Source organism: Pecten maximus, chromosome 13 (assembly GCF_902652985.1).
Source record: "Pecten maximus chromosome 13, xPecMax1.1, whole genome shotgun sequence".
In the NCBI taxonomy this organism is placed as follows: domain Eukaryota; kingdom Metazoa; phylum Mollusca; class Bivalvia; order Pectinida; family Pectinidae; genus Pecten; species Pecten maximus.
Genome location: NC_047027.1, coordinates 4,476,314 through 4,499,113, shown reverse-complemented (window position 1 = coordinate 4,499,113; position 22,800 = coordinate 4,476,314). Strand labels below are relative to the sequence as shown.

At 36.4% G+C, this 22,800-nt stretch overlaps 1 long non-coding RNA gene across 1 annotated transcript; it reads left to right on the top strand.

Annotated features, from left to right (window-relative positions):
- Nucleotides 1–20,000: 20,000 nt before the first annotated feature.
- On the top strand, nucleotides 20,001–21,742 carry LOC117341242. Its single transcript, XR_004535594.1, has 3 exons — nucleotides 20,001–20,033; nucleotides 20,971–21,034; nucleotides 21,583–21,742. It is a non-coding gene; the product is annotated as an uncharacterized LOC117341242 (long non-coding RNA).
- The last annotated feature ends 1,058 nt before the right edge of the window (nucleotides 21,743–22,800 follow it).

Here is a 22,800-nt window from a genome sequence, read left to right as displayed (position 1 = left end):
AGTGATTGCTAAAGAGCGCCCGTATCTCCGATATAAGGGCCTTTAGTAAATGCAACATTCTGGCATTCCTACAAGAGACACATTCTAAAGAAGAATCTAAGTTTCCACTGGACCGAGCGTTTAAACTAAATCAGTTTCCCTTAACTAAATAATGGATCAGGCCTAATTTAACAGAATCGTGCAATTGAAACAAAAGAAAGATTATGAAGAATTTGCAATATTTTCCCTATTAGGCCCAACCCCTCATACCCCCGAGGTTAAAGATTGAAAGTTTATTACAATGTATTCCCCTTTACAAAAGCATGACGAAGACAAAATAAGGACCAAATTATTTCATTTCGCCTGAAGAAAGAATTTTCTCTGTTGCCTCTGTTCGGCCTCGCCACTTAGGCCTCTATAGACTCAGACCTACCACTTGAACATGAATTCAAACCACTTATTGATGTTCTTAATAAATTATGAATGTTATCCTGGTATATCGTTTTAACGAGTAATCATTTATTGCAATGCAATATAGCTACATCGCCGCATGGGGCGAACTTTAAGTCAGTTTCTTTTCTCTCTTTTTTTTTTTTAAGGCTTAGGGGTGTGGACGGTCGAGGTAACAATAAAAAAAATCAGTCATAATTAAATCAATTACAAACTGTCCACAGAAAGTTAATATAATGAATCATAGAATGGGTACCTATGAACTATACCGTTTAGACAAAAGAAGACAGTGTCCTCGGCTAAGAAATTCCTGCCCGAGTTGTAAACTCATACCAGCTTCTATCGTCAGTAACAAGTTGTGTTATATCATTTACATGCATATCGTTACTTTTCGATACATTTTTTTTCATGAATACCATGTTGCTGATGATACGTTTTATACTTGTCAGTATATTTTTCTTCTAGAGTGCGGGAGTACCCGTTGAACTGTATGTGTAAGGGTTTTGTAAAACAAAGTATGGCACATTAATTTTTTAGAATGCCATCAGCAGCTATGGGCTGGTGGATTTCGATCTATAACAGGATACCCCGGACCACACACACCACGTTTACCTGAGAAGCGAGCTAGGTAATCAATTTCAGAGTGTGTACCTGAGCCATCGGCAAATAACGAAGAAAACTATAAACATTCGAGGAGTTCCGAAACGATTATTTGAATCTGTGTATTTTTTTTTAGATTTCTCGTCGTCACATTCTTTTACAAATAACGGATATCTTAAAATTGAAAATTTCAACTGAATTATCTTCACAATATAGTTGACAAATTGGAATTCATTAAATCAACAACACATCTTTCTAATTCTAATATAAAGGGGTTTTATTTGTATGGGCATCGTGTCAATAGAGAGGACACTCCCTCCGGTTATACCACACGGACAATGGGCAAACCAGTCTCTGGGAACTACATTGGTTGCCTTTAGATGGACATCGAGAAAATAAAATTTAAATCTAACTCAAAAGAGACTTCTTCCGACCCTTGTCTTATTGTGTCACAATGACCCGAGTGACGTCGTAATAATTATAATAAGATAAGAAAGTATACAGTTTTGAACTAACAACTAAAGATGTGCATATAAGACACTTTGGAACTTAGCAATAACTGCTTCACAAATCTGTGAATTTCATAATTTTCAATAATGGATTTAAAAGGAAGGACAATTATATGTGTATGAATGACAATTTTGTGTTAAAACGAGGTGAAGAAAAAAACAAACCTTGTTTCTGTCCGAGAATCTGTATGAGATTTTCCATCTTTGCATCCGTGGAAGGCAAAGCCAAGTGTCCACCGAAATCTGCACAAAACTTGTTGGCCTGCGTGAAGGTCAACCTGATATGTCCGAAGTGTGCATACGGCCATGTACCATTTTCCAGGCAAGCTTGAAAAAGAGATAGGAGAAGGGACCTAACTAATTTTCTCAACAATTCCTGATATCAATATATATATATGCATATCTTTAAACAATGTGCGCAGCTTGGTTTAGTTTTGGTTTTTATTGATTAGCATCCGATCAAACAACTTTCTAATGTAAGGACAACACCCGATGTATAAGAATTGCACCAGAGTGGTATGAGTGTGTATCGCCGTATGATCCGGTAGAAATGGTTACAATTTAATAGTGCCACCTCACTGAAGCATACTTTGACAGCCGAAGACTTTCAACAGGACACAAAATAGTGTCATTTTACACTCGTTTATATACCAAAATGTCCGTTAGGAATCTGTCGTCTTGTCGAGACATACCAGAGTCTACAAAAATGGTATTTGCTTCTTCTACTAAGAGAACAGCATTTTATTGTTAATCAGGACGATTAGTCCACCCCTTGTCAGTATAATATGCCGGGGTGTGATATCCCCTTGGGCGTGTATGACAGTATGCTTCAGTAAGCACTTCCGAGCTACCACATGGAGACAAACACAAACATACCAAAGCCTCCGCAAACACATACATATACCTCACGCATGCATGTTGCACTCTTAAATGACTTACCCGTTGATAGGACGTTAAAATTACAACAGCAAACATTCCAGTTTTTTTTATTAACCACTAAAACGGTGACAAGTATTTTACTCTACTTGCAAATCGATTTATACGAATACACTGCTAGTCATTGTATCATTTTCTTATGCTTTCAAAGTTTATATGAAGGAAACACAGTAACATAATCTTATTTCCAAATCCTTTATCAATCTGTATTTTGTGATGTATTTATATTAATCATGACTGTTATAATATACTGTTAAAACTATGGAAATGATAATATATACATGATCCAACTAAACAACAAAATAATCATTTTCATCAAACGGCAATGAATGAGTCAGATTACCTTTCCATAACGACGTGTTTGTCACGTGCACTGGTCCATCAAGGAATGCATAGGTCTTGCATTCTCGTGTGAAGCTGTTAAATGTTGCAAACTGACATTGTGATGTGGATGAACAAATCAAAATGCATTCTGCTGAAAGTCGCACCGTCGATCTGGACAAGAATGACTGGAACTCTGTGTTACCAAGGTTAACATCAGGCCTCCACCAGGAAAACTGTATCTCTACAAACGTAAATGTAATGTAACGTTAATGTAAATGGAGATGTTGCCCTCAAAGCATCATGTTCATTTCATTTATTTTATTCTTTTACAACGGTTAACAATTGATACAGTTTGATATATAGCAGGCGCCATCCCGAAATAGTTTTTAATAGAACATCCATCTCTGCAAACGGAAAAACCATAGCATCCAATAATCCTTCCATGAATACGGTGGCTTATTTCGGCACGTGAATAATAATAATCATTATTACAGACTTGTCGGCATATCAACACTGAAATGGCCATTAGGTCAAATAAATGGTAAGTAAAAAAGAAACAGCATCAAAAAAGGAATGATTTGAAAATGAAAAACTGATTGCGAAATTTCAATAAGGCTATCGCTAATTATATCTTTTCGGTACAGACCGACTGTTTGTAAATCAGCACGTCATTTTAACAAAAACGTAATCACAATGAAATTCCAAACCTGGCCACGGCGGGGTGATACACCACCCGGTCAAAGAATAAAGACAATGGACACAGCAGACTTTAAAGAAGAGAAAGGCTAACATCTCCAAAGTCATCGAAAAACATCCACGGCTGTGATACCGGGTTTTAGAACAAGTTGATATATCATGTGAAACGTAACTCTTTGACTTGTTGATAAGGAACAGTGTAGTGTTATTGAATATAAGAGGAAAAGCGACGCCGCCCCATGCGTTTAATATTAAAATGTTAACAATATAAAGTTGGCTGGTTAATGTAATTAGAAATGTTGCGCTTGAAAGCATTTTGTTCATTTCATTTATCTCATCATTTTACAACGATTAACTATTGATACAGTTTGATATATAACAGGCGCCAACCCGAAACAGTTTTAATAGATAAAACATCCATCTCAGGAAGTAAGTACATGATGAGACAGCTCTTTACAATTGCAAAACTATCAATAGATTGATTAGATACAAAATACCACTTGAGGTCTAAGTATGTTAAATAAATATTTTGTTTGTATTGATTGACATCTACTCGACAGCTTTGAAGTCATAAGGGCAAAACAGTCTAAGAAAAAACGAATTATTTCTTTTGTTGTACACCAAATTAAACCCAAAATTGGAATGATTAAAAACATCATCAATACCTTTATTAAATACAAACACATAGAAATATTATAAAGTTGGCATCAGATCCTTGCTACGACAGGGAGAGAAACATGAACATGCTTCAACCTCCCAAAACACACATTTAACACATGTATTCATCTCGCACACGAGAAGTCGTCGTTAAGTGACCTTAAGCTGTGGGACGTAAAACGATACAAAACCAAACCAAACATCAGACACTTAAAGTGCGAACACATGAACACCTATATACATATCCATTGCACGAAAGGCATTTAGGTACATCGCACCTGTTTTGCTATGAATATAGAACGAGATTCAGTATAAACTCAATATAAATTAAAAGTTTTATTTGATAATTCTAGGAATCGATAGTAATACAGTGCTTATATTATTTATTATTGATGCATTAGTTCTTGTAATGATAACGACATTTCCAGTCTATCTGTTCTTTCTGTGCTTTTAGTGAAACACTTGTACTCGCGTTCCTTATATATTATTTACTGTGTACCATACGCATTAGGGTTAATGTTATGCACCATTGTGTTGCTCATGTTATTCTATTGAGATTATATTGACTTCTGGTTCTGCGTCCTGTGTGCACTACCTGACACGATGACTGTATTTTGTGTATTGCTTTAGAAAGACTGGTGAATTGACGTCATGGCGCGGCACACCGTCGTCTGTCCGTCAACTTTTCCTTTAAATCCAGTAGCTGATCCTGATTCCTGGGGGTCAGATGAGGAAATTTTTTGTATAGCCTTAAAAAAAAGAACGCCAAAGTCAACCAAAATCAAAAGGTCCCAGAGGGCTGTGCTATGACCTACTTATTGTAATCTATCAAAAAAATGCTGTCAGGTGTTTTTATGTTCTGAAGAGTCTGATTTGTTGCAAATCATGAGCTCAATTGTGTAAGTAAAGATTACACACTGAATATGAAGCACAATTTTAAACAAAAAATTTAAGGCACATTTTTAGCTACGTCAATGTTTTAAGGAAGTGATACACCCACTTTCAGTTGTTATACATCATACATATTTTATTATTATTTGGCACATCATAATAAGTAATGGTTACAGAGTACTTTCGGTTTATTCCTGTAGATAATTTTTGTAGTCCTTCATTTCAGCATACTTACGGCGCAATATCATATCTAGGAGGCTCTTTGCGATCGAGAAATCATTGTTTGAAGATTTTAACACATGACCTTTGTGATATTTGTAAATCAAGGTCGTTGGTTCCCCTTCATCCCAGCATGCTATAGACCCTTTATCAAGTCCCTGGACCTCCTAATTATTGAGAAGAAGTCGTGTAAAGATTTTAGCCTATATCACCCCTGTGAACTTGAATGTAGGTCTAGAACACGTGATAACCCTACATCAAAGCATGCCACAGGACCAATATCAGGTCTCTGTGTCCCATGGTTGTTGAGAAGAAACTATTTTTTTGTTTAAATAGGCCAATTGTCCTGTAGGTTAAGGTTATTCATTTGAACAAACTCAGTAGCTTTTCGCCCCAGAATGCTACAGGTCCAATAGCAGGTCTTTGTGTATCATGGTTTTTGAGAAGCAATTGTTTAAATGAAAACGTTGACGCTAGACGGATAGGCCCTTCGGGCAGGTGAGATAAAAATCAGAACCGGTTAATTTGCCATTTCAATGTTGCGGGAAGGTGTATTTTTAGAATATTCCAATAATTACAAAAATATTCATGTTAAATAATTAAACACAAAATCAAAAATGATTTACTTTTAAATTTGTTCATATAGCTGATATGTGTCTTTTAATCTTCTGAATCACTGGACGAAGATGAGGCCATATTGCGGCAGGTCCATGCTTCAAGCTGTCGGACATGGGCCAGAATGTATATATCCCGAGTAATGTGTACGCAGCCCCTTTATATCAAGTAGTTTGACTTGATACGCAGAAGTGGGTGGTCTTGAGTAATTTACAGAAGTCTTTTTGGACCATAATTTCCCCATTACATAGACCACTCTTTCGGATATTAAGGGCTTTACGTTAGTGCCTGATATTGTTTGACCTTTTTATATTGATTTCGATTTAACAGGTGGACCAGAGTACACAATGTCATATGTATGGAGATAGAGATAGGTGTACTTATGGGGATAACAGGGCAAAAAATAATGAATGTGATTATCGTTGCATATTTATAAACATAAATTGCAATAATCTCTAATTACCAACGTAAATTGTACTAATATCCAAATCTTTAATGTATGTAGCACCATATTGTATTGATCTGCTGGTGAAAACAATGGACATATCAACAGTATTAAATGATCACGTGGTGAAAATATCGATTCATAATATGACAAATTTTACAAATGCTGTATTACAGCTAACGATGTGTTACATTTTATTCTACCAGACTGTGTACATGTAACCATGCACGAGCTTGTGCTAGACGATGACAGAAAAAATAAACGCTCAAATGTGTTGTACTTATTTTATCAGTCACCTAATACATCTTTACCCAACTGGAGACAGTGTGTCCTTGCCCTGAAAACAGGGCGTAAGGATCGCATATGAAATTCGTAAGAGGCGTCGGCTTTATGCATCCTAGTTATTCTTTTGCATTAATTTACACTGAACATTGATTATGATCTTGCAAAGAAGCTGCTGCCAGCTTAGCTTTAATTTTGATAAAATTAGAACGTATTAACTATGATTGTAATTCGTTAGCCATTTTTGGGCCTGAAAATGGTATAAGCAGCACTACCATAACTGTCATCTGATAAAGTCGAAGTGTAATAGCTGTATTATTCGCTTGAATTTACCGTCGAAAACATATGTTAGTTAATGAATGCAAAATGGGGTCAAATTAGGGCATTCGTTATTGGGACCATTGTTTATAAGCTAAGTTTAGTTTATTGTACGAGTTGCAGAATATTTAACAATAATAGTGGTGCCTGTGATATTTTGAAATATCGACAGTGATGATAAACATATACTTACATGATATTTAAGGTGTATTTTAGGTGTAATGTACATGTAGTACTGTGTACTAAATACAATTTATGAAAATGCGGCCTTAGAAGTCCCGATGTTATTATATATATACAGCTAACATGTCACCGTTCAGAAATGCAACAATTGATAATATTCTGGGTTCTGCCAGAAGATGAAAATACATGTTTAGTTATAAACTACACAAACAAAACTTCGATTATGGTCACATATCCAACCTCGTCAAGGTCAATGTCATAGTCAAGGTTACGCTCGTTGAAGACATCCATGGATATGGATTTTATGTAGGTAAAAATGTATGTGGTTTACGAATTATACTGTTAATGTATGGGCTGATATTCCAAAATACAATTGTATAAAAGATTCTATAACCAAAAGAGTTTTTTATTTTCTATATATTTAGAAGCGTTGTCTTCTTTCATTGAATATTTTCTGCTAATAACCCTGTCTGATGTGATTAATTTTACAAATTTATTTTGAAAATTTCTATTAAATCTTGTATGCGTATACGCTGATATTTGAAGCTGCAGTAGTAAAACTGTGTAGTTTGGTTCCAACTTGTTTAATTAATGTTGCTGGATACTAATTATGTTATCATCTAATACACGTAATACAGTTAGATTTTAATATGAAGATTCTCTCTATAAATATAGGTTATATTTGTATTCAGTGGTCGGAAATGAAGCCACTAGACTATCCACTATTGGTATTAAGTATGTACACGTATTTGCAGTGCTGCCTTTTATATGATTATCCTGAATACGAGGGCATAATATTGATTTGAAGGCTAGTTTTCATTCTAGAAACTGGAGTGTCTATTCATATAATATGCTAGTATTTCACATAAAAATGATCTAATAGATAGTCAAACCTCTGTCATTTTTGTAAATAATTATTCTGCTATGAACGTGTAATTTCTTGATCTTCTACTGTGTTATATAATATACTTAGTGAATGTATGTTTTGAAAAAGGCAAAAACTGAACTAATAATAAAAATATTAATAACAATAGTCAATACATGTCCTTATATTTCATTGATTATTTTTTGTAAGCTGAATGACCACTAAAGAGGAGAGCTGCCTCATTGCTTATTTTCAATATATTTGTATACATCGTATATGTAAAACTACTTCGTACAGAGAAACTTCCCAAAACCGACCACCTCTTGATATTGGTCCTTCTTTGTTATAGTAATACAAATCTTACCGATACCGATCACTCTGAATTTTGAATACAAAATCGATTTTGTATCCAGAATTATTCTGTTAACCGGATCTACCTGAGCGAACATGACAGTTTCATCGTCAACCGACCGTGAAATCAACCCTGTAATCGTAACCTTTGTCTTGGAGCATACGCGCGTAGTACATGTACAATATCTATAATTTTCATGTTGAGTATTTAATTCACCGAAATGGTCAACATTGAGTCCAAACTGCAAATATATTCGTATACAATGTATATAGATAGAGTTGATTATGCCTAATCATAAAAAAATAAATGTCTTTGGTATTTTAATTTTGAAGAAATAAAAAATTATCTATTTTTTATCAAGCTAACCAACCTTGGATTTGTTTACACAGCGTATCAGCTTTTATTTGTCATTCATTCGCAAATAAAACCCCGAAAGGGATACCTACATCATTGTCAATTGAATGAAATCAGCTCAAATTACATGTCAGTAATGTTTTGATGTTTTCACAAATGGAGAATGGCGAAGGCGATTTGCTACATTTTGTTTTTATTAGATAATGTTACGTGATAATAACAGAAAGATGAAACCCAGCAGCTAAGTTCAAGAAAGTATTTAATGATATATACAAAACTATGCAAGCAACAATAATATTTCACAATTAAAATCAATGTGGTGCACAAGGTGGTATTGAGTCAACTGTTAATTACGTATCTTATAACAACCTTCCTTGAGTTATTCTTTCCTATCTGTTTCTCCAGAATTAAGAATGTCAATAAAGCCCACACTTCCAAGTTAAAGGCAATTAATAATTCAATTGTATTCATATAGCTCTCATTGAAAATTGTAAACCAGTTCTGAATAACAATGTGTCTCTCCCGTTATTAATACTACATTGTCAAACATTCAAATAATTTTCCAACTATCTTTTTTTTCTAGAATTCTTTAGCACACTTCTTGTAAACAACCACTTAAAATATCTTAAAGATTATAGACTATTAAAGATTACAGAAAAATCTATTTACATCAAAGATTGCAAGATTTACGTAACTCGTAATTGCGTGTGTATGCATGACATGGCTGTGTGCTAATCTAACGACGTTTGTATTATGATCTTCTCAAAATTAAATTCAATAAAAAAAATCGATGTGAAATATTTGGTTTCATCGAATGCTTTGTCACAAAATGTTATCGCACATGTATATATTGTAGACAATTGGTCATCTACGTCATTGTATATTTCCATACATAAGAACACAGTTAAGTCGAAGAACCGGATGCGTCGAATATATTGATTGGTTCCGTCGACATCGACTTATCCGTGTTTTACTGTGTAACTGACTCCATATTGGTTCCCAAAACAACATCAACCTTTTGCTGAAAAATATGTTATCATTCAGATATCACCCCATGTAGTCACGGTCTATTTAAAGTAACCCAGTTGAGTTAATTGGGTAAGAAAAACAGTAATAATCACACCGAGATTATCAGGACAAATATGTTTATTTATTACATGGCAAATTGATGCCCACTATTTGAAAAAAGTAAATATATATCTCAAAAGCCATCTTCAATCTAAAACACTTTCAAAATAAAATGCAAGAGGACAAGAGGGCCTGTATCACTCACCTGAGAGGATTTCAAAGTATAGTTTTCATGTTTATTTCGTTAATAATGTTATTTGTTGATGTCAAACATATATCAATGCTTTACATGGTTTTGGGGTGGTAGGTCAACAAATTCAAAAATATAACAAAGGAACTTATACCCTAGGTGTGGGGAAATACCCAAATGTCTTCTTCTACAACTGAATAGTGTCTATCTTTTGATACCCAGCATATATATGACTATTGGTTGGCAATATAAACACTTTTATAAATACAAGAAGTCGTCCATAGCAATATTGTCAAACTGTTCCCTTTTGGCCCCGCCACTCAGCCTCCAGGGGGTCGGCCCACAATTTGTAGCTTTTGGAATTCCCATTACCCTAAAGATGCTACCAGTCATATATCAGCGATATCCATCTGTTCTAGAGAAGAAATCGTTTATAGCAATATAGCCGAATTTCCCCCAATTTGAAGGTGGTTGAATCTTCATCACTTCGGGATGCGACCAGTCATATATGAGTGATATACATCATTAAGTTTCTCCGGGGATGTAGTTTGTAGCAATATAGCCGAATCCCTCCCTTTTAGCATCCCCCCAACCCAACCCAACCCAACCCAGTTTTTTCTAGATTGTGGTCATGACGATGGTTTTTGATTTCGGACCGATGCACCTACAAGTGGTCAGGACCATCGGAAGATTAATTCAAGCGAACCACACTGGTCGGGTGAAACTTGAGAAGGTGAAAAAGTCGTTATTCAAGAAAACCATGATGGCGCAATCATGTTTCGACTTTTTACGAGGCTGAACATGACATTGAGCTGAGTCCCATTCAAGGAATCTGAGAAGTTTGAAATTCGAAAAGGAAGGGCACAGCGGACGGCGACAGAAGAAGCACTATGGTTCTTGGTTGTTTCTACTGTTTGGGTCAGATAACGTAAAAGTAAGCCTCCTATTCCCATCGATTTGTGACTGATTTGGACTTGAAGATATATCCACGGTTGGTCATACTACATAGACTTATTTGTAATTAGGCAGGGCCAAAAGAATAAATTAACCTTCATTGCAACTCGGGTATATACCAATATCATAAACAGTGCATAGGAGGAACCATTGTTAGACATAAACTAAAAAGTAGAACGAGTTAATTACGTTTGATAGAAGCAAGTGTGAAAATCCACCAATAAATCAAATCTTCACAACCCAATATACCTAATCTCAACTTAATTGATCGTTATGCCGTAAACAAAACCTCATTCAACCCCATCCGCACCATCGAGAAACTCAAGAAAATGCGTACCCCATCGTTTATGTTTTGTCGAGGTTATTTTACGGAATCATCCTGGTCACAGCAGCAAAGCGTACGGTAGTATGCGGACATACAATCTTTGAATGGTTTCATAATGAAAACAACCGTTAGTGCCCTAATACAAGCAGAAACAGACATCCTGACAAGTTTTCTCTCAGATATAAAGGGATAGTAGTGGTAATCTCTATAATAAGCTGTTTGATAGAAGTCACTCACAGCCCAATGACTACTTAAATTCACAAATAAATTGCTTCTGGTCTGAGCAGTAGTCATCATCAAACAGGTAGTTGTGTTCGTCCCAGAGCTTCACACAGTGTCCGACGCCAAACGGTTCGCCCGGAGACCATAATTTGCTATGAATGTTAATTGGTCGTCCATCAAGCCATTCCCAGCCGTTCTTCGATTTAATTCCACCAATCCAGCAATTTGATACACCTACACAACAAAATAAACGATTTCGGACAATGTTTATATTTTAATTTCAGATTTAACTAGACTGACTATAAATGTTGATAGAAATATTTCCCTTGAAGACTACTTAGCTCTTATATTAAAGCGAGTTCGAATCACTACGATGTCTCCGATGATTTCTTGGTATGTTTCCAACTTCCATTTTAGTTATCACGACAAGAGAAATCCATGGAAAGATATTGTAAAATTCCAATTGATGTTATCAAATTTACGTTTTATTTCAGTTTTTTTTAAGTTATTGCATGACTAAATATACACATTGTTTTCGTAATCGTTTCACAACGCACAACGTACCAGCTGACCACGACTATCTCTTTTGGTACTTTAGGAATTATAATAGGTCACGTGATATTTGCCTATCCGTGGCCTAAGTCAGGTTAAGCAAAAACGGGCCAATACTCTTTCATGATTTGCTATAATTTATTTCAAACGAAGATCAAGTATATTTGCTGGAATGATCTTTTTGTGTTGATAGGACATTATAAAAAAACAAACCTTGTTTCTGTCCGAGAATCTGCTTGATTTTTCGCATCTCCGCATCTGTATCAGGCAAAGCCAAGTGTCCCCCGAAATCTGCACAAAACTTGTTGGCCTGCGTGAAGCTCAACCTGATATGTCCGAAGTGTGCATATGGCCATGTATCAATCTGCAGGTAAGCTTGAATAAGAGATAGGAAAATACATAATGCGTGCGGTTTGGTTTGGTTTTGGTCAATATTGCTTAACATTCGATCAACAGTTTCCATTATTTACGGACAGCCTATGATGTATGAGAATGGCGTATGTTTGTCACGTTGTGATAGGGTAGAACTGATCCTGACTTAACCATAGTGCTACCTCACTAAATCATACTATACTGCCCAAGTCTTTCAATATGGTACAACATACACATACTTTACATTGACAACGAGGAAACCGTCGTTTTACTCCCTACATAATGAACGTTAAGATGAAATAATAATTAATCAATTGATTTATAATTATTAATTGATGGCCTATTAACAGTTGGGGTCATTCAGTTTCGAACAATACTGAAAATGACGTTCACAAAATTAAATTTACGAAACAATTTTGAAATCTGAAATGATAAACGATCTGATTGGAACATAGAAATAAACCATATAAAGTGTTCAATGTAATCGAAATGGCTTTCAAAAATCAAATTTTGTGGAAAATAGTTCTAAAAATATGAAGAACAGTCAGACAATTTCGAACTACTATTTCTGCTATGACTGGTATACATACATTTTATTTTTTTATCAACCACGTAAACGTTGGCTAGTACTTTTCCTCCATTAAGCAGATATATCTGCTAATTGCATTCTCATTAATTTGGTATGAGAGAAATGTAGTAACACAACCTTTAAGTTTGTTTCCAAATTCTTCATCAATATATATTTTATGATGTATTAATCATGATTGTTCAAATAATATACTGTTTAAACTACAGATAATGATAATATTTACATGACAAAACGTAAACAAGAAAATAACCATTAACATAAAGCTCCAATGAATGAGTCAGATTACCTTTCCATAACGACGTGTTTGTCACATGTACAGGTCCATTAAGGACTGCATACGTCTTGCATTCTCTTGTGAAGTTGTTGAACGTGGCAAACTGACATTGTGATGTAGATGAACAAATCTGATTGCATTCCGATGAAAGTCGCACCGTCGATCTGGACAAAAAAGACTGGAACTCTGTGTTAAGAAAGTTAACGTCACGTCTCCACCAGGAATAGTGTTTCACTGAAAACAGAAATTCGAGCCTATACTATTCTTTCCGTGAGACAGTGTGAATACACCAACTGATTTCATAGAGGAATTAGCATTAATGTTATTGTTAGTGTTAGCCCATCAACACTGAAGCGGTCACTACAGGTAAATAAATAGTAAGTAAGAATATCAAGTACACTCGAGTAAATAGTTCAAATTACAAATATTGCTTTGATTAGTTATATCCTATAGTACTGATGACATATTTTAGATCGGTATGTAAGAATCGCGTCATATTAACATGAAAAGATCATCACACCTGACCACGGCGGGGTGACACACCAGCTAGTCACATCAAAAAGAAAATGAACAAGCCAAATTTTAAAGACGAGAAAGGCCAACATTTCCAACGTCCTCAAAATGCTCCTACGCTTAGAATACCAGGTATAATTTCAAAGTGTTATAATATGAAACGGTTACCTTTGGCTTGTTGCTAAGGAATTTTGTTCAATAATTGATTGTAAGAAAAAAAAGCGAAGCTGCCCCGCGGGTACTACATATCAACATTTTAAAGTGGGCTGTTAAAGGGTAGATAGTATATGCTTCGCTTCAAAGGAATTGTCCTCATTCCATGTATATTACCCTTTTACACCGTTAATGGTTAATGCAATTGGATGTATAACAAGCGCCAACCCGACACATATTTGACACACATTCTTCTGGCGAAGCAGGTATATATTGATGCGAAATCTCACTACAAGTGCAAAATTGCCAATAGATTAATATGTATAAATAATATTACAACACGTGATCTGTGAATCGCCCTTAAAGACGTTTTGTTTCATATTGATTTACATCCAATCGACAGTTTTAAGTCATATTGGGAACTATGAAAATACGTTTACAAAGCTAAATTATTTTTTGTACACTAAACTATCCCAAAATTTAAATGAAAACAAAATATCTGCAGTACATTTATTTTAAAATGCACACAAAGTAGTGTTATATAGTAGGCATCAGTTCCTTACAACGAAAGGGAGACAAACATGAACATACTGGAGCCTCCCAAAACGCACACTTTTAACGTATTCATCTGACACACAAGGGAAGCCGTCCTTAAATGACCTTAGCTGTGGGACGTAAAACATCATAAAACCAAACCAAACATCAGACAGATAACGTGAGAAAACATTAATACCTATATAAACACCCATTCTACGAAAGGAATTTATGCACCTGTTCTGCCATGAATATCGTCTGTTGAATTCCACTTCATGTGACCTAGAGAGCGACTAACATAACATCCTAAAGAATATGTCCTTCCATCTATATATTCTTATTTATCATTTGTCACCGTTTATATGTTTAACATCTTAATATATTTTCTTTACTTCCAGACAGGATTTTCTATACAGTATTAGTTTTATTTATCAGTTTTCAATCTCTCTATTCCTCTCTATCCTTCTTTCTATCCATCTCTCCATTCATATCTCCATCAATCTCTCCATTCATCTCCCTATCAATCTATTTATTTACCTCTCTAATTGTCTATATCCATCTATCAATTTTTATCCTGCAACTGCCACCGCATTGTCGGAATACACCCACCGTATATATTTTTGCTCTATACGGCAGTGACGGAAAACAGCTGTATTTTGGAATCCTAGCACGCGCGTCAGTTCGACTGACCTACTTCAAAGTGAAACTACGTTTGAAAGGCGAACATATTTCTGTCATTTTTGACACCGTTTCACTTAAAAATGATTATTTTTGATGATTATTTTGATGACTGTTGCAGGATAAATAGAATACATGGTCAGTGTCTTAAATATAAGCTGTATTTTTGGCTCGGGACAGAAAGACAAAAGTGGCTCGCCAAGGCTCGCCACTTTTTATCTTTCTTTACCCTCGCCAAAATACAGCTTATATTTTAAGACACTGACCATGTATTCTCTATATATCCATTCACATCTCTATTCATCTCCCTATCCATCTCTCTTTTCATCTTCTATTCACCCATTTATCCAATCCTCTATTCATTTCTCTGCCCATCTCAGAATTCATATCTCTATTTATCTCTCTGTCCGTCTCTCTATTCATTCCCTGCAGGTAGGGCGTAAGAATTGTACCTGCTGCCCCCATTGCATGATCGTAAGAGGCGACTAAATTTGGGATCTTATCTTTTCTCTTCTTTCTTAACAACTTTCTTCTTCCTAACGTCTCCCTTGACACTGCCTCACTTTTGGCCTTTAGTTGAGCGTTCGCCCCTGTGAGGAAGGCTTTGGGTTCTGTCCCCTGGCCGAGACATACCAGAGTCTTTAAAAATGGTAGTTGCTGCTTCTACTTAGCGCTCAGCATACAAGGAGTGGGACGACTGGTTCGCCCGTTGTCAGTATAATGTGACCGGGTGGGGTGTGCTGCTGGGTGTCTTCGGCAGTATGCCTCAGTGAGGTAGCACTATAAATCGGCAAAAGTTCCGGCCTATCACAAGGAGACTTAACACGAACATACCGCAGCCTCCCAAAACACACATACGCACTAACCACACGCATGCATGTCGCACGCACGGGAGGCCGTCCTTAAATGACCTTAGATGTTAATAGGACGTTAAACAAAATAAACCAAACCAAACCAAAGTCTCTCTATTCATCTTCTATTCATTTTTCTATTCGTCTATTTGTTTTTATTCATTTCCTTACACATTCTATGTTTTTCTTTGCTCGGTCGCTGTCGGTTCGAGCCACTTATTATCCTGGGTAACAAAAGTAGTAAATACCTAATGGAAATTTTAGAAATTCTGCGAAGTCGAAACTAATCTGTCAGCGACGGGCTGCATAGTAGTATAACACTGTGACCTTGGCACACATATATTTGTTATAATTAAACCCCTATCTATGTATGCTATGATAATATGTAATTAAACCCCTATCTATGTATGCTATGATAATATGTAATTAAACCCCTATCTATGTATGCCATGATAATATGTAATTAAACCCCTATCTATGTATGCTATGATAATACGTGTCGCGAGAGTGTTATCCTATCTGTACAGAGTCACAGGCTTCTCCATCACAAACAGACAACCGACAAGAATAAAACGGAAGTGCGACGATCTGGCCTCTTCAATGGTCAACTATAAAGAGTGTTCAGACAAACAAACTTTAATTTCCAAATGCAAGAAAATTGACAACAATGAATTAAATACTAATGTAAAAGGATCGGCTTTTCACCTCAAACCGACACCTTTAAAATATTTATACCCAGGTTCGGTGATCTTGGGTCCGTCAGGGTCTTACTTTCTGAGCCATAATTTGTACGTGAAGTCTGGCAAATAAACACAAACTCAAGATATATCAAGTTCAGGTAGTTTTATTATACAACACTAGTAATGTGTAAAACACACTGACATATAGACAAATTATACCACTCTGTCATACACTCCAACACACATACTCTGACGTGACAGTAGTGTCTAGTGAACTCTCGGCCACATGGTCCTAGTTCTAGAAAATACTAACGGCTACACGGCCATACTCCTATATGATAGACGACGGTATAAAAACCTACAAACAATTCAGAGTCGAAATATACTGACGACTACATGACTGACGTGAAACCTACCCCTAATGACTGTGACTGGTAAGCTATCCTATTCCCTATACCCTAACATAATTATATCTAGCAATACCCTACATGATCTACCTACAGCTATTCCTATCAAGGAAAGAGAGCCAAACCAGTCTTGTCAAGACTTTAATTCTGACTGACGAACAATAGCGATGCACCGGCTTAAATAGGCAACCGCGGCGACCCGCACGTGCAATATTCGCGCCAAATTGTTCGGAACACTTCCGCTGCTACACTAAATACAGAGTTCCGAATGGTATAAACTTCCGGTATAGGAACACATGGATAAACCAGATTACGGTAAGCAGACGACAGCCAAATTCCAACTAACGATTTTCCTCAACTTCTACACTAATACCATGCCCAGAGAACTACTTGGCCCTTGGCCTCTTGTTTATCATAAAGTTTGGGTGGAGAAATTTGATAGTTTAGTGTAATGTTGTGAGGTATGGGGAACTCGCTTTACGCTACATAGCGTCAGGCAAAACAACAAACGTCTTTTCTGTTCCAAGTCTTTATAAAGAATCATCAAAATGTATCTCACAAACGAAAAGAATTACAACAAAGGGGAATAACTCATATACATATGGAGTTAGATTATCTCCCCTAGACTGTACAATTATGTGATCTCGTAACACCCATACAACCTACATACACAACATCACCGCCCACAAAATAAAATTTGGCATACACAATTTTACCATGGGTGTACGAAATTATCATAAATGATGTAAAGGTAAAAATAATATCGAACCAAATAGATATACTGTATTTGACCTGTTACGAAAATGTTAGAAAATTGTTGAAAATAAAGTACTATAACCAGAAGATAATGTCCAAAATTTGCATCAATGGTATGTACCTGGTAGTATAAAAATCACTCTCATACAATGCAATTCCTGATAACTAACTCTCACACTTGCACTTTCCATTGAGCTCAATATGGATCACACATACAACATCCAGACAACAATAGCAAAGATGAAAGAGATTTTACATACAGATGACATTAGATATTCAGCTAAGCATATCAAGTTAAACTTCTGTAACATTCTATCAAGCTCATGATTCAATAAAATTATAAGACAATATCGATACATGTTTAAGAGATATCCAAATAGTTTGTTCTGGCATTACTCAACTAACTGCTTATATCATTGCAGCATCATCACGTTGCGTCATAAGACCATGTGATTAAAAGTTATAGAGTAATGAACCGTAATAAAACTTTCAACTAATCAAACAATATATAACATTAACCTACCAGCTTTATACTTATCCCTATCAGCCTTGCCGTAGCTTCATATACGCGCTGAAAAATATCTCGGCATGGCCTTATGGTTCTTCAATCAAAACACAAATACAATAACTAAATATTACTAAATACATACCAAAGCACAGAATTCCATGGCAAAATACATGACACACAACATAATACCATCCTAAATCTATCCAATGACATATGCTCATCCTAGTATAAATTGTTAACCAATATGACATGTTATCACAGTAATATCAGCAGAGATTTCGCTCTTAATTAATAGTGTATTTATGATATAATTCATCTGAGAAACCATTCATAGTATTTGGAAACAATGATGTTTTGCAATATAAAACTGTCTGGATATGGCTAGATCTAGGCAATATTGATTTTTAAACAAAAGTGAATCAAGGGCTAGATAAAAGGAACACAACTTTTTTTTTTGATAATCTAAACCATAGCTCACGTTAGCCATTCTCAATATATTTGTAAATTTACGAGTAAATAAGTTTATTATGATCTTGCTTTATTGAGGCACTCATCACTTGAAACATCTGCTTGAAAGTTCAAAGTTCTGTATTGTGTAAGCTTTAGAGACTGGAACTGTTCTTCTGAAAACGGTGATAAACAAGGATCTCATCGATCAACTGTCCTTGTGAAAAGGGCAACAGGGAACAAAAACTTCAAAAACACATCTGGTCCATAGCCACTGCATACTGAATAAGTTGGCATCCGCTGCCCAAATTATGACATGCATGTTATTACATATCTTCACCAGATGACATCCGTGTGTTCAATGATGATACATACATTGTATTGTAATTATAATTCAAAAAGGAATTCTTTTCCTTGGAAAATAAAACTAGTATTGTAAGGCACGGGCAAGCACAAGTGTCGTCCTTCTCATCTCATAATAGAGGGATATCTTGGTCCAAAACTCCAGTGACGAACTTCGAATCGCCGACAAATGTTGGTGACGTGAATTTAACACATCCAATGTTTTCTAGATTCACATGTAGTCGTTCCATTGATATATCAGTATCAACATATAAAAGTTATCAGTAATAAATGATGAGTATAGTAAAGTTTCAAATATTTCCCGCCAAAAAGCACATGGCAGCAATATATATATAATATATGTCTCTGGTCTGACCGGCGAGTCGTGACCGTCGACGAGTAAAACTCGCCGGCCACACGGGCGAAAATACAATAAAAAGTTACATAATGGCACAGTGTCACATAACTAACCGCTTTGGATTCTCCACCATGTACTATTGTGAGGTATGGGGAACTCGCTTTACGCTACATATCGTCAGGCAAAACAACAAACGTCTTTTCTGTTCCAAGTCTTTATAAAGAATCATCAAAATGTATTCACAAACGAAAAGAATTACAACAAAGGGGAATAACTCATATACATATGGAGTTAGATTATCTCCCCTAGACTGTACAATTATGTGACCTCGTAACACTCATACAACCTACAGACTGATTTTGATTTTAGTCACCCTATCTTGGGCTGTTCCGTAAACAGTGACTTTACCAATCTGAAAATGTATATGTTGTGACTGGTGTTCACATCTGTTTTAGGTAGACAAAAAAACATCAAATCAAAACCGGAAGCTACAACACTATATTTTCAGGTCACTAGATATAAAGGTCGTCCATGAATTCAGGAATAGGATTTATCAGAAATGTCTCGGCCATCCGAGCGACAGTGGTAAGTCTTCACACTCCTCACTTGGTATTCCAGTATATCATACTATATATATGCGCGTGTAAAGATATATCTTCATACTTGGTTTGGTTTGTTTTGTTTAACGTCCTATTAACAGCCAGGGTTATTTAAGGACGTGCCAGGTTTTGGAGGTGGAGGAAAGCCGGAGAAAAACCACCGGCCTACGGTTAGTACCTGGCAACTGCCCCACGTAGGTTTCGAACTCCCAACCCAGAGGTGGAGGGCTAGTGTTAAAGTGTCGGGACACCTTAACCACTCGGCCACCGCGGCCCCATATCTTCATACAACATTTTGTATACACTTTCTGAAGTTTTTTTTATGAATATGATTATTCTCGATTGAGCATCCTTCACATGTGAAAATGTTCCCAATAAAAACAAAGATATTAATATGGCTGGTCGTTAGTACGAAGATTGTATCACGGTAGCCTGTCTATAATTAGCATTAGGCTAATGAGATTTGATTTAGAGGGAGGTAACTTGTATACCGATATGGGAAGTTGATTTACATTATAGCCCTTACTCCAGTGCCTCATACTTTTCATCGATTGAATTTGGTTTATTTGTTTCACGCTGTTTTTGTCAACACGGTGATGAAAATAAATAAGCTTCTATAAAGTACTTATCCTCTTATACATTTTTTAAATGTTTGAATAAGGCGTTCTGATAATCAGTAGGTTATACTTTGACTTGCTTTAACGCATGAATGATCACGATGACGGTCATGACACACTTTTCTCACCAGTAAACTCCTATAATAGCTTCTTTTGTACTTTTTATCATTTTTACCTGGTGAAATGCGAACAGGTATGACGTGATGCAATAGATACACTTATTACTTAGGCCGGGCTACTATTTATAGACGGCGATACGGATACTCTATACTACATATACTGATTCTCCACACGTTTATTCACCAGGTAGAATCTAAGGAGTCAGCATTACACAAGACTTCACTGACGAGGGACAAAGGACCATTGAGAGGTAAAACTGTCATTTTAACACTGCCAGATACTTAACATGTCTTAGGGGACTGTTGAGTTCTGACGATAATTGTCTCGTGCTTGTGCTCCAAATATCGCGCCCTCTCGCTCTCAAGGCTAGCATCGTACCACTAGACTAAAGGGAATTAGCTAGCTGACCTTTCACACTGATGAATTCCTCCTTCACAAAGTTTTTTTCGCCCGAACATAACAACAATATTTTTTTAGTTACTCGAGTGTCTGATAAGGCTGAACATTTTAATGTATCATATGTATGTGAATTACACGTATGTACTTTTATGTATTTAAAATGTGTGACAGTTAAATAAAAAATATATCTTATCTTATCCTATCTTACAATAAATAGAAAAAATCTATTTTGTTCAACCATAATTAAGCGTAATTTGAACAAAATCCGAAATACCATACGGAAGGAGTAGTCTTTTAAGTCAAGTACTATTTCCCCTTAATTGTGTGTATTGGTAACTAGATTTCTCTCATGAATCGCTCAATATTACTATATATATTTTATCTGTTTGTACACTACAGAGCCATGGACAACCTGATGCAGATCCTGCTCACCTTGTTGCTAGGATACGTACTGTGGGTTATCGTTACAGCCCTGTGGAGATACAACACTCTCTGTCGGACAGTTAAAGACTTCGCCCAAGTTGCCCCCGCTCATTGGTTTTGGGGACATATGAAACTGGATTATGTAAGTGAAAATATACATATACATCTACATATGTTCAATATAAAGTTGAATAGTTTTGTTAAGGTTTTACGTCTAGGTAAGATCATGTGCTAGGCGATTTTATAGTACTGTCATACTGAAATGCCAGTGTCTGACACATGTATGATATTTTCCCCCGACTGTCAACCGCCTGTTGAAGGGAAAACCGCACACTCTAGTAACGTTAAATAGAGAGTCGCGTGTCCAAACCAGGGGACAGAACCCAAAGCCTTCCTCACTGGGACACAACCTCAACAAAAGGCCAGGGGACAGAAACCAAAGCCTTCCTCACTGGGACACAACCTCAACAAAAGGCCAGGGACAGAACCCAAAGCCTTCCTCACAGGGGACAAACGCTCATCTAAAGTCCAAGGGACAGAACCCAAAGCCTTCCTCACAGGGACAAACGCTCAACTTAAGACCAAAGGCTAGGCAGTCTCAGGCACTAAGTCAGGGCAGTCACTAAGAAGAAAATATTAAGAAAGAAGAGAAAAGATCCTAAACTCATGAATCCTGCAAAGGGACTTCATTTATCAATGAAGTGCATAGCACAAAAAATCGAGCTGCTTTGATCAGAGACCGTTTCTTAGCAACGGCATCATGGATGGGACGCCCATGATCGGACGTTTTAAGATGTGAACAAAGGTGGTATTGTCCAAGGCCTACAATTCAGAAGAATCGGAGTTTTTCTCTTCGTCTTCTATTTACGGGACACCGATGAGGCCAAAATAGATCTTCTGCCTGTCTCCTTTACACCCGTCCTCTTTCCTTGACACCCGTCCTGTCTCCTTGACACCCGTCCTCTTTCCTTGACACCCGTCCTATCTCATTGACACCAGTCCTATCTCATTGACACCCGTCCTCATATGGCACAAACTGTTGCGAGGCCGTCAAACCCCTAAACAATCCAGTTGAACTAATTCAGATCATACTGGATAGAACTCCACGAAGAGAATTCCCGAGGAGATCAGACCATAGTGCCCTGAGGCTCGGGTACAACACCATCCCTTGACAGCACTATCAGACCATATTGC